The sequence below is a fragment of the Gallinula chloropus genome (genome assembly GCF_964237585.1).
Source record: "Gallinula chloropus genome assembly, chromosome: Z".
NCBI classification, from domain to species: domain Eukaryota; kingdom Metazoa; phylum Chordata; class Aves; order Gruiformes; family Rallidae; genus Gallinula; species Gallinula chloropus.
In genome coordinates, this window is record NC_140089.1 from 18,441,857 (window position 1) to 18,455,743 (window position 13,887).

The window sequence follows — 13,887 nt, forward strand, 5'->3', positions numbered from 1 at the left end:
TGCCACTATCACAGCACAGAGGCTGATGCTGAATTGACAAAAGGATTAGAAGATCTGATGAAGGAACAAAGGGTCCTCTGCCAGCATGGAACAGAGGCCTTTGCATCCTGGAGAAAGGAGGAAGGCAGCATAACCTCCTGCATTTCCTCCTCATTCCTGACCTAATTCCCTGTATCAACAGGCTTTCTATAGAGAGGGAGAACTGGGATGAAGATTGTGCTAGTGTCTGTATGTTTCTAATGACAGGGCTGATGCAAAAAATGTGTTTAGCACTGTCGTCCCCACATCCATCCCTCAAAAGCCACGTCCTGGGACCTTGTAGTTGTCACTCCCACCTCTTCCAATGAAGAACATTAAGGAGATTTTTCTCTGAAGCTGCTAAGAGGCCCTCGAGTAGGATACAGAGAATCCTGCAAGCACTGGTCAGATCTCTGCTTACCAGGTTGTGTCAAGGAATCAGCATGTGCTTGTTCAGGCTGGACAAGGTTTCCTAGTCAGCTGCTGACCATTGAGATGTGCAACCCTAGTACTGGGACCACTATCATCTCAGGAAAGAATAAATGCGTCCATTTGCTTTATGGTTCCTCACTGCTGGCATAAACAGAGGAAGCAGCCTCTCTAAGCAGGATAATGCAACTGCAGGAGACACAGCAAGGACATACACATAATTTTAAATCCATTTTCTGAAGCCTCTCACAACAGGCATTTCTGGGTGCTTGGCTGTGAGCTGAAAGAAGGCAGCCATAACATGGACTAACCTGTGATACAGACCTGATTGTGTGGATAGCCCCAACTACAAAACAGAGGAACCTTCATGCAACCTGGTCTCAAAATAAAATCATCCTCATCTCTTATCCAAGGTCAAGAGTACAGCAGAAGGAGGCAGAGAAAGTTAGGTCATGGCTGCAATATCTCCCGCCTGCTGAGAACAGGGGCCTTGCCAGAATCCAAGCTCTCTGTGAAAACTTTGTCTGGTCCAGCCCCTTGCAAGCAGTATGAATGGAGACAACCAGCCCAGTGTAATGGAGGGTAAGGAAAGAAACCTCTGGAGATGGCTTCAGTGTGCAGCACAGGGTGAAGGCCTCACTGAAAAATGGGCCTGCGACTAGCCCTATTGTGCATGCACAGGTTAAATCACAAGTGCACAGTCCGCAGTGGCTCATGCAAGGAAGACCAGAAGGGAATCAACTTAAAATTGATCTGTAAGTTTGCTGGTTGCAAGAATTTTTGCTCCTTTTTTTTTTTTTTTTTAAGACACAGTCATGTTGTACTTGTCCCAGCAGTTAAGTGTGGTTTTTGTAAGATAAAACAGCAAAGCAGTGGCAACTCTCAGCTCAGTGCTTAGAACAGGTGGGAAAAGGTGCCCAGAAAACCACTGGGGTACTTTGATACCCTCAAGCACTGCCTACTCCCTGCTTTTGTACTTACCAGAAATGAATGTGGAATTGCTTTTGTGACCTCTAAAGAACAGACAGTTAAAGATGGAGAATCAAGGTCCACCACGACACAGCAGCACTGAAGGAACTTTGCTCTGCTTTAGCTCTGACTCTTTTATGAGGCTGTTTATGGTAAGTGAGCTTTTCATGACTTACCCGTGAAACCTGACTGCTAAGGTCCTAGCTCCTTACCGAAGGTGTGAGCTCTTAAAAGGGCTGTGAAGTCTAGCAATGTCAGCAGCATGCAAAAGCAGCCTTTGGAAACCTGTGGTATATTTACTACTTTCCAGGAAATGTCAGGCAAAACAAGTAGGAATATGCACATCCAATTGACTGGAGATCACCATAGGCCAGAATGTTCCTTCCTATCCCATTGCATTCCACTAACCCTAGGATTACAGGTTTGCCTGTACTGTGCATGGATTTTCTGAATCCTGGGTTAATTTCTTTTACTCCTGAACATAAAAAACACATGGAAAAAGTGAAGTATGTTTGAGGAAACCCAGGCATATGGTAGCCTAATCCAGACCTAATGAGACCACTTCCTCCTCTGATGCACAGTATTTTATGAAAGAGTTACAGCAGCCAGGTCAGCCTTAATAGTCGGGAAACTCAAGACGTCAGCAGCACTTCACCTTGCCTTTTACCATCTTTGGCATCAACACTGCCGGGAGCTGGAGGGCATATAGACCAGGAAGTTATTCTCCTTATACACTGAGGAAGGCCTGAAAGCAGATTGATAGGCACCTTATCTCCTGGATATACCAGCTCTTGGGTGCGGCACAACACAGTGGTATGGGCTGACCTCTCCAGCAGACTCACACTTCTAATCTGTTTGTGTTCTGGCACACTCAGTCTAGACTAGATGATCTCCAGATGTACCTTCCAACCCCTGCCATTCTGTCATCCTGTGAGCTATGAGCTTCTTTCTCTCGGTCAAAGAGCTGAAATTTTACCCAGGGGGTGGGGCACGTGAGTTTAAAAAAAAAAAAAACAAAAAACAGCAAAAAACTAATGAACCAAAAAAGTAAAAAAAGGGTGCTTGAGCAGAATTGCGTTAGAAGAAGTATCTGATGTGGGTTAAACTGAGAACAAATGGATGGTGATCATATCACAGCTGGAAGCAAAGGGAACTGGAGTAACTTTGGCAGCACTGAGATCCCCTCAGATCACCCATGGAACAGCTGCCAGGTGTTGTGATGGTGCCACTCCTCGAAGAGAGGAGTAGCTGCCAACCAGATCTTGCCTCGTTCCCTTGTGAATAAGCATGCAATGGCTGGACACACATCGTAGGCTGTACCGTGCCCAGTTGGAGCAAGGAGGAATTTGGACTACATCAAGGTCAGATGGGAGATGGGTTTGTAACCTGACCAAGAAGTTTGGGGGCAGGAAATCCCACTTAGTATGCCCAGATCCTACACTGCATCCTCCAGTGTGTGCTCTTTCCTAGTCCTCAGGGACCAGCCAACACCAAAGGACACAACATCTGTCACCCAGCATTTCCATCATGCTACACACACAAAATGTAACACAGGATCCCCACTGTGGGGGAGAATAGTGACACCAGACGTCATGGGAGGCAGGACCTCCATACACCCCACTGCTAGCTGCCAGGAAGGGCACTTATTTTCTAATTTCCAGGTGCACTGTGCTGGTTTAGCCCACCAAAGTCGCTCCATCACTTCCCTTTTCAGCTGGACAGAGGAGAAAATATACATTGAGAGGCTTAGGAGTCAAGATAAGGACAGGGAGAGGTCATTCCACAATCAGTGTCGTGCCAAAACAGACTCAACACAGAAGAAAGAAAAGAAAATTCTCTCATTTATTACACTACACCACACACCCAGTGACACCAGAGTCAGATAAAGTGTGACCAGATCTTAAAGTCCCTTCCCCCACCCCTCCCTTCTTAGCAGACTTCCGTTTTAGTCATGATTTCGCTCCCTTCTTCCCCCACACTGTGGCACAGGGAGGGGCAGGGAATGGGGCAATAGGAGTTTCAGTCCTCACGAGTTGTCTTCCTTCTTAACATTGAGGGGCATTCATTCCTCACACTCTCCCCCTGCTGCACAGTGGGCTTCCACCCACGGGAGACAGTGGGTCTGGACTTCTCCAAAGTGAGTCCCTTCCCATGGGGCTTCAGCTCTACACCAGCTGCCCCAGCATCAGTCACTTCTATGTGGCGCAGTCACAAAACACAGAATGTCTCTCAGTCTCTCAGGCTCAGACTGCTCCAGCCTGGTCCTCCATGGAGTCACAAGCCCCCTGCCCCCAACAAACCTGCTCTGGCATGGATCTCTCTCTCTCTCCCTTGCTCATCTCTGTCTCTGTCTCTCTCCACTGCAGGTGCTGGCAGGGGCTTGCTGTAATGTGTGTCAAAGCACCTTCTGTATGTGTCCACCTGCTCCAGCGTGGGGCCTCTCCACAGGCTGCAGGTGGGGTCTCGGCCTTTCCCATGGGCTGCAGGGGACACCCGCTCCACCATGGGTCTCTCCACGGGCTGCAGGGGCATCTTTCTCTCCAGCACCTGGGTTGCCTCCTCTTCCCTCTCTTCACTGACCTTGGTCCCTGCACAGTTTCTTACATCTTTGATTTCGGCCTTGAGCTGGCTGGTGTTTACTCTGTGGGGCCTGCAGAGAGTTCTGGCTGCTTCTTGCAGAAGCCACCCCTGAGCCCCCCTGCTCCGCCAGAACCCAACCATGTAGAACTACAACATGGACAGAGCAGTCTACCAGGCCATCTGCCAAATGGACAGCATGACTCTGGAGCCAAGAGTTTCTACTGCCACACATCCTGATTCAACAACTGGCTTAGCATCAGTGACGATTTTCCAATGATTTGGAAGTGGAAAGGCTGCGCATTTACCATGATGTTCTCTCTGTATTTCCTTTCCCTCCAGACATGTTCCCTGCTCTGAAAATACAAGCAAGGAATGAGGTAGACTGGCTCTGTGCTGAAATACGTAACCATAGCATAAGCTGTCTGTATTGCCAGGACTATGACGACACACAAGAGTGCAGAGAGGATGACGATGGTGCATCACTCTGCATGACTGGATTGGCATTTCATTTCAGCTTGCGTTTCCCACCATCAGCAACATGAACACCAGACACACGACTTCAGCTCTGGGCACTCCTCGTAGGAAAGCTAGCAGACAACTGGGGAATTCAGTGGAGAGTGGTAGACTAGAGATCAAAATTGTGTGACCTGCTTAGAAATCCTAAAAGCATCAGGGTGGAGATGATGGAGGGAAGCCATGACAGTAGGCTTCAATCATGGAAAAAGTTGCTACAAAGAGGATACAAATAGTTATTTTCCAAAGTCTAGGGGAGACAGAGAATCAAAAAACGTGTTTTAACCACATCAGAGAAGTCTCCAAGTAGGCAGCAGTAAAACTGTCTTAACAGTCACAGGATTGGGAGAGGAAAAAGCATGAATCTCCATCAGCCGTGTTTCCCAGGCAGACTTGATAAAAGCCTAGCAATGACAACAGAGCTGTGACCAACCCTGATTTGGACAGGAGACAGACTCATAGAGCTGGAACTGAGAAATCACATAATACAGTGATTCTATGAGCAGTAAGGCTGCTATGTCTGGACCGTGTCAGGGCTGCACCCGCTCACAGTGGCGGCACTAACCCCCTCAGCAGGACACCCAGCATCTCCGCTTTAAGCATTTTTCAATTGCAATGCAACTGTCAGAACTGCAATCCTTAACATCCAGAGAAAAACAACTGAATCAGATATAGCTACCACAGGACATCTGTTTTGTTATAGTACCAAAAGCCATGCTGCAAGCCAAGCTCTTTAGAAATAACCATTTTAACAGGTCAGAGTAGCTCCTTTTTAGTGTATCACTGTTCTGGGGCACTATCAAGAGTGGTATAATGATGGACGAAAGCCAAAAGTTTAATTTGAGTTTGTTTGTTTGACACTGAAACCATCTCTGCTGCCCTTGTGACAACAATCAGGCCCTATTTCCCTGAGCTTAACCTCAATAACTGTGTTGGACTGAAAAAAGGATGCATCGAGGGAAGAAGCCATCCCATTCAGATGCAGAGCTGAAGATGATGGTGAGCAAAAGGTGTGGGACCTTCAGACGGCATCATGGAAAAGGAACTGAGGCACAAAAGCATTCAAAGTGGCACTAAACAGCATCTGCAAAACTCACAGGAGTTGAACAAGTCCAGTGGGCACAAGAAACTTCTTCAGAGAAGAAGAGCTCCTTCAGAAGATGTCTGAGGTCTCTAATTACAGAAAGTTTTTCAAGCTAACCAGGCTGCAAACATCCTCCCTGTTCGCAGAGAGATGGCTCTCCACCCCCAAAGCTGCCTGACAGCCATCCCAGCACCCACCTCCTGTGGGGACAGGCTCCAGACAAGAACTACACCCCTCTCTACATCTTCAGCACAGCACATACAGGGGCCTGGCGGGGCCCAGCATGCATCCCCCCCCAACGTGCATCCATCAAGATACAGTCCTTCACCTTTCCTGTCCCCGTGTCAACACATACTAACATCTCACTGACTCAAGGCTGTAGAGGGAGGAAGCGTGCTACTGATTCCAGTGGTACAAATGGGCATCCCACTCCACCAGCTATAATAACACTTTTATTCAAAGTGTTTTTTACTAGTTTCATCCAAACTAAGGCTGTGCAAGCACAAGATCACTGCATGCCATAACATTAGGAGAAAGGTCTCTCACAAGAGTGTATTGCAATCCTGGTATAGAAGCAGGGCACATAAAGGCTGCATAGGTTGCTGAACCGGGACTCAATTCAGACAGTGAAGACTTTCTAGGCTGAATAACAGTTTGCTAACAGAAAGCTCTGCAGCTCTGCCTGCCTTCAGGTAAGCAAGGGGAGAAAAGACTGTCTGTCTCTGCCCTGATCTCAGGACTACTGCAGTGATCAAAGGACAGCCAGAGCTCTAATCTGACACAGCATGTCATGAAGGGACAGTCTCCCCGTCAAACACACACACTGAGATGCTCACACTCATCCAACAATTGTTTTCTGTTTTCTTGGGCTGCTAACCTGCAAGCAAGTTGCAAATACATGCCAGTGAGCTAATAATGATTATATTTGCTTCATGCTCCCCCAGTTTTGTACAAGAAGCCTCTCTTCTCCTTGAAACTTGTGCTCTGCATGACCTACGTTGGAGTATTGTGTGAAAGCTGCCCTGGCATCAAGAGACATGGGCTGAAATCCAGACATACCCCTGGAGACCTTGCCCCACTGCACCCCCAGGGAAAGCATGTAACATAAAAATCTTAAATAAAAAAAAAACCCTTTCAAGTACTGTTTTCTATTGTTCATAAGCAGGTTTCCAAATTCAGCCTGTACTGCACCTGCAACTCTGAAAAACACGTCAGATGTTCAGGTGATCCATCCTGGCAAGTTGAATTCACTTCCTCTCCTGTCCTTATTGGGAGGGAATCAAGAGAACTTGTAGTTCTGAAGGATTTTTATTGAGTTCCCAGTCTCATGCAAGTTAGTGATAATTTGAAAAGCAGAGGGACCAACAGGGAAAAAATTTACTCTTCATTGCTTCTCTTGCATGCAGGGTCAAAAAGAGGTAAAAAGAGGAGAAAGAAAGGAATGTAAATGTCAATAAGGGGTATTTTTAAAGTTGCAATGAAAATTTCAATCTGAAATGCCATGAAAACTTTCAATTTCTCTTTTGGAATACTAAGCTTGTATTGCATAGGTAATGCCTTTTTCCCTTCAACCTCATTATTTTTAGGTGATGTTTCTACAGCCAAAAAACCCATAGGGCAGCCTTGCTAGTCTCTTGAGAGCACTGTTTGCAAGTATCCAAGGAGAGTGTCATGAGAGATTCAAACTTCCAACTCCATGCAAATAAGCAGACTGAAACTGGCACACGGATATGCAACTAGAAGGCTCCAGAGACACACATCCTCGTCTCAGTCCTGATCAGCTACCCATGAAATAAAATCTTTGCATGCACTCAGATTCAAGTAAGAAAATAAAACAAAACCAAGAATCACTATCCTTTTCAGGATCTGCCTAGGTCCATGATTTTCTCTGTCCCCTTCTCCCCTACTGTCTTCAACTCAGTTTCAATCTTACACTTACCCGCTCCTGCCAAATCCTCTCTCCTCTCCTCCCCTCCCCATCTCTTTCTTCCACACCGCTGATTCTCTCCAAATTCAGCCCTTCTCATCCAAAAATAAATAATGTAACTTGCTGTCAGAAGACAAGAGTCACTCTGGGAGACTTGAAAAGCCCTTTCAGCTCTCCTCCCTCTGCCAATGGCATTTAGATAATGCTTAGAGCCACATGATGAGAGCAAGATGTACATGAAGCTTCACCACTGCCCTACATTGAACACCAGTCTGTGCATGAGAAATCAGAGAGACATTTCCATTCCCAGTACCCCAGGACTTGCAGAAAGGAAGCAGTTGAACACATGATTTTAAATAAGGCAATTAATATATCATGAAATACTCCTGGTTTTCTGCCTGAGAGCCAGCTACATGCACTGTAAATTTCATGACATTCCTCCATACAGAGCAGATTTTACAAGAGAGTTCCATAAATAGCACTCCCCTTCTCCTCACTTGCTGTCCCTGCAATAGATTTATGCTGAACAGAAAGACATCTGCTACCTGCTCCCAAACCAGGCTTGTGCAGTCTTCACACAGGCACAAGATCTTGGCTTGTGTCTCCATTTTGTAGAAGCCATTGGCCCCTCTTCTGATCAGAGAGGCATGCTTCTTGCATTCTCAGGCTGCTCCAAAACTTCCTGCTCTCACCTAGCAACATGAGGGCCCAGCTGGGGAGCGGTGTAATACATACCTCAGGTCAGCAAGGTCAATATTTCTTACACCTCCTGCAGAGGACATCTGTCACCTGGATGTGGCACACCAGCAAGGTTCACATATAACTACATTTCACTGGGAAAAATGCTGCTCGTAGCAGCTGACTAGTCAACCAAGACAACAAAGTCCCAGGTCCACCCAGCTAGACTGGGACAGTTTTGGCAACGACAAATACATCACATCATTATATTTACTCTGAACAATACTTCTCCTGCTGGGCAAAGATCTTTCTCCCTGAGACCCAGTACTGCAGGCCACATACTCCAGAACACCCTGCATCTGCAGTTAAACAGGAGCATCCAAAGTGACAGGTATGAAAAAAAAGTGTGCAGAGGAACTTCCAGATGGCTTTAAAACTTCCAACCTCACATCACTCCACCCTTTCTTCTTGCCTTATGCAGAGAAAAGGCTGTTGGCTGCAACCATGACAGGAGCAGAGTGACCACAAAACAAGCAAGCAGCAAGAAAAGGTCTCTGCTTGTGCCAGTCTGCAGGTGCCACTCTCTAGTACCAACCAGGGCTGGGCTGTCCCTGTAAGAACACATGGGATAGAAAGTTGAAACCCAGCACTGGTTGCTACTGGTTTGCCACCAGCTTTCAGGGCAACGACAAGGGCTTTGTTAGAAATGCAGAGTGGGCAAACATGTTCAGAGTCACAGAATCACAAGGTTGGAAAAGACCTTTAAAATCATCGAGTCCAACCATTCACGTCCTCTACTAAACCGTATCACTGAGTACCTGATCTGTGCATCTTCTAAACACATCCACGGATGGTGACTCAACCACCTCCCTGGGCAGCCTGTTCCACATCCCAACAACTCTTTCAGCAAAGATATTTTTCCTAACATCTAATCTGACCCTGCCCTGGTGCAGCTCTGTGCCATTTCCCCTTGTCCTATCTCCTGTCACCTGGCTGAAGAGATGATCGCCCACCTCTCTACAACCTCCTGTCAGGTAATTGTAGGTGGTGAAAAGGTCTCCCCTCTGCCTCCTCTTCTCCAGACTAGAAGTTCCTCTTGCTAAATCATGTATTGTAATAATTACAATTATGCATACAAGTAGCATGCACTCATCCTGGAGGGGGTTTGGAAGACTGGACAGGCTCTTTCATGAGAGATTTATTGACCAGACTTGGGCATGAGCAGTCAGTCCACTACAGCAAGGTCTGGTCTAGCCAACATTCATTCTGCCCCACATAAACACAATTCCCTGGTGATTTCACCAGAGCAGTCAACTCTACACATCTCACCCTGATCCCACCCTTCTCTTTCCTGTTTCAACAGGAGTTGTAAGGGACTGCTTTATCACAGATGTCAGTGATAGTCCTTTGGCTCAGAGCAAGTCTACACTCAGCTGCAGCTTTCTGCAGCTATGCCCTGCAAACTTCCAGGAGGGAGACCCCCTTCATTCTCCTCATGCCATCTTTAGGTTAACACACCCCTGGAGACTTCTGCTCTCTGCACATGCATGGCCTGAAGAACCAGAAGAGCTGGGAGTACTTTCAGAGACACCCACCTGCTGCTCCCAAAGAGGACTCACCAGCAGCCTGAGGGACGCCTGCTGGGTTGAACTTGTAAGTCTCTTAACGAGGGGGTCACTAATGCTATGGGTGTACTCATAAACACAAAGTGCTATGAACCACCAGGGAAGATGAAAAGGAGTCCCTGGTTTGTGGCCTGTGCAGAAACCAGAGGAGACCCCATGGAACACCAAGGGAATAACTGCACTGTTAGACTGTTGCAAGAGAATGTGAAAGCTTTACCAAGACCATCCATCCGTTGGTTTGGAACCATCCTCAATTCATCCTATTAGCAGCTCTTGCTTCACCATGACAAAGGTCTTTACCACAAAGGCAAATACTCTTCTCCCCTGTCCTCTCCTGCTCAGAGACACCTCATTGGTAACAAGCTCATCCCACAGAGTATACATCCATAAATCAAAACCGAACCCTTTACAGCCATCCAAACACTATGTTGAAAGGGTCATGCTGTCCCTTCTCGTTTTAAGCATTCCTTGGTCTTAAGGTGTGAAAGTTTTTTGGTAAGGCTGTATGAAAGATACTGCTGTCACTGTGGAGGAAATACTGCTAAGAACTGATAGTGGAGATGAACATTTAACAGATTGTCTTGCCCCAACAACCACCACAGCCCACAGTGGTACTGCACAAGCCATCTTCAAGACCCCTGGTACCTAGGAGACTGCTCACTGGCACACCAGGAAGACACAGGTGTCATAACATATCTCCAGCATTCAGCTCCTTTCTTGAAGGAAATGTAAGCTTTTTCTTTTGCCCAGAGAAGGCAGAATGCCCAAACAACTGCAGCTGTCTTTTGGCTCAGGAAGTAGTTCCAGGCACAAATAAAGAAGCTTTTTGCAAAGGAGCAACAGAAAAAGCAGTTAAAATAGTTAAGTCCTTGTAGGTGGCTTGGAAATATTCAAGAGCAGTATACTGGGAAAAGTTGTAGTCAAATGAAGTGAATAGAAAGAGGTTTGTAAGTTTACACATTTTTAATATTAAAAAGCAGAACTAAGGGGGTGAGGAAGGATTTCAAATTGCACAAAAGATGGTAAATTCTTTCACAAGCCCAGCCTCACCAGTATTTTCAAGGTTCAACTCCTCCAAGTTCATAATGGTCATCCTCAAAATGCAAGAAAACAAAGGAAGGCAGAATGAGACCTGCATGGATAAACCATGTCATCCTCACAGAATGCAGCCATAACAAGGGGACACGCAGGAGGTGGAAGCAGAGACAAGTGTCCTGGGAGGAATATAGAGACACTGTCCAAAGATCCAGGGCTGGGCGAAGCTGAAGTCTATCTGGAGTTGAATCTGGTGAGGGATGTGAAGGGTAACAAGTAAGGTTTGTGCAGGTACATCATCAACAAAAGGACGACTAGGGAAAATGCGGATCTGCTAAGGAATGGGAACAGGAACTTGGTGAGAAAGGCATAAGGCATTGAATACTGCCTCCTCCTCAGTCTTTACTGCTAAGACCAGCCTACAGGTTATCCCAGGTTCCTGAAACCTGTGAAAAAGTCCAAGGCAAGATTTACCCTTTGTAGAGGAGGACAAGGTCAGGAAACATTTAAATAGACTGGACATGGCAAGGTCCCGATGGAATGCACCCACAGGAGCTAGGGAAGCTGGCCCATGTTGTTGAAATGTGAGTCATGGTTTTCTCTGAAAGGACTTGGTAATCAGGGGGATGTTCCTAAAGATGCAAATGTCACCCTTGTCTTCAAAAAGGGGTGAGAGAGAGGATCTGGCAAACCACAGGCCCTTCAGCCTGATCTTTATCAGACTGTTAAACATAAGAAGAAACTTTTTTACTGTGAGGGTGGTTGAACACTCGCATGGGTTGCTGAGAGAGGCTGTGGGAGCTCCATCCTTAGAGATTCTCAAAACCCAAGCAAGCAATGCTCTGTGCAACTTGATGTAGTTGAACCTGCTTTCTGACCAAGTACATTGAATGAAGATCAGAACTTTCCTTAGGCATTCATCATGAAGGAGATGGGAGAAGTTCTGTTACACAACACTGCCTGACAGGGACTCATCAGACAGGCCATGCTCAGGGGAAGAAAAACGAGCTGCAATTCAATCAGCTGACTTAAAGCAACAAAAATAGCTGGCCTACAGTGTGCAGTCTCTCATTTAAATCCAACCGTATGAGGAAAGCAAGAAAGCAATGTTAGAAGGTTTTCAGGGGACACTGGGGAAAGGAAAATGACACCAAAGAAGTAAAAAGTAGAACAAAGTTAGCAGATAGTCAGGTAAAAGTGAGATAGGTGGAGAGTCAGCACAGCTTTTGTAAAACCTTGCCAGGCCTCACAGGCCAAACTGCACTAGCAAAAGCCAAAATCTCTATGACAGTGTACTCAGTTTCCAATATTAGCATGGTTCCTCACCACAGTGATAAGGCACCATGAGGTTAGAGAGAAGGCCCTCAAATGGGTAAGTGGTTTGTGGAAAATGCGAAATATCTACTGCTTGAGTGCTGCAGGCTTAAGTTCAAAATAGACTCTCACCACCCTATCTATATGCCTACATGGCTCCCAGGAAGTATAAATTTGTGGAATGCAGGGAGGTTATCACAGGTCTTGGGAGTCCCTCTTTTTCCCTATTCTCCTCATTCATTTCTCTACCTCGTTCCCTAAGGATCTTTTTCTAAATTTCTCCAGCAATGGACAGACCATCATCTTCCTCTGAAACTTACCCCAGCACTCAGTTACCTTTCAAAGCTTTTCTCCAGTTTTTACCTCGTTCTCCTGCTGTCACCCACATTTTCTCAACAGCTGATTAATTTGTCTTCCTCCCTTCCACGCACTTTGGCTGGTCTGTATTTTTCCAGAGCACTTGCACCTAAAACTGGCATACAGCTGTTTTGCTAACAGGGATAAGCAGATTCTTCCTTTATCGTTTACCAGATACTCTCGTGTTCATATTTACTATTTGGTCACTACACCATGTCAGGGGGTCATGCTCAACCTGAATGAACTGCAGCCCCTGGTCACTGTTCTGCAGAACTGCCCTGGGCCTGGTGCTGCCTCATCTGAAGACGTCAATCTCTCACCGCTGAGCTGCCTCCTGGTTTTCCCATGTCGTTTCTTCAGCTCCTCAAGGCAATGTCAAACCAGAGCCCTGTCCTTACGCAGACTTCCTGCTCCTTCTGGTTTCCTGTTTATTATTTATTCTTTTGTCATAATTACTAACAAAAACAGCATCAGATGGCAGGAAAAATCCTGAAAAACTCTTCTCAACAAATCCTCACAGTTCGATAATTATCCAGCTCGTAAACTCTCGTCTATAGTTCTCTCACCAGATTTACATGTACCCTACCATAGATATATAGGCGTATCTAGTGCATATTCCCTTATCTTAATTGTGTGGGACAGCACTGAACATTTTCCTAAAGCCAAGATAAATGACATCTGCCTCTCCACACCCACCAGGCTCACCACCCTTTGCAAGAGGAAATCGGAGTGTGTTGACATAATTGCTTGTTCTGCCTCTTTCATCTCATTGTTTCTCCCACGTGTTCAGCTTCTTCTTGATCTGATATTCTCCATGTGGAGAAGCTCACGCTTCCCTGTGTCTAGAGCTTAGGAATCTCCACCCTTTACAGAGTCCTCAAAGAAAACTTGCTAACTGCTAAGAGTTAATTTCAGACAGTTCTTCCTGTGTCCCACAGACCACACTGACTGAGGTCCCCACATGCCACCTAACCTCACCTACCCCACTCTAGCCCAAATCATTGTTCATCCCCTCCTGCTGTTGCAGAGGAATTCAGCCAGGTTTGGGAAGAGCTCTGCCTTTGTCTCTCTAAGAAAGTCAATATGGTTGAAATCTGTGAGCCCTGCCAGCCACGACTGTGCTGCTGGGGTGATCACAGGGCATGCCCAGCCTGCTAGCTGGCAACTCATTGGCTCAGCACCCAGTGCCCCACTGGGGTCCATGAACTGTACTGCATGTGGGACAGAAAACAGCCTACCAGGGGTGCAAGTTCGTCAGGATTTCCAAGCTTTTGTTCTCATGGGGATTTGGAAACAGGTTTTTCCAATACAGGAGACCAAGCTCCAGATCCAGCATACCAAGTATTTGTATTGTCAGC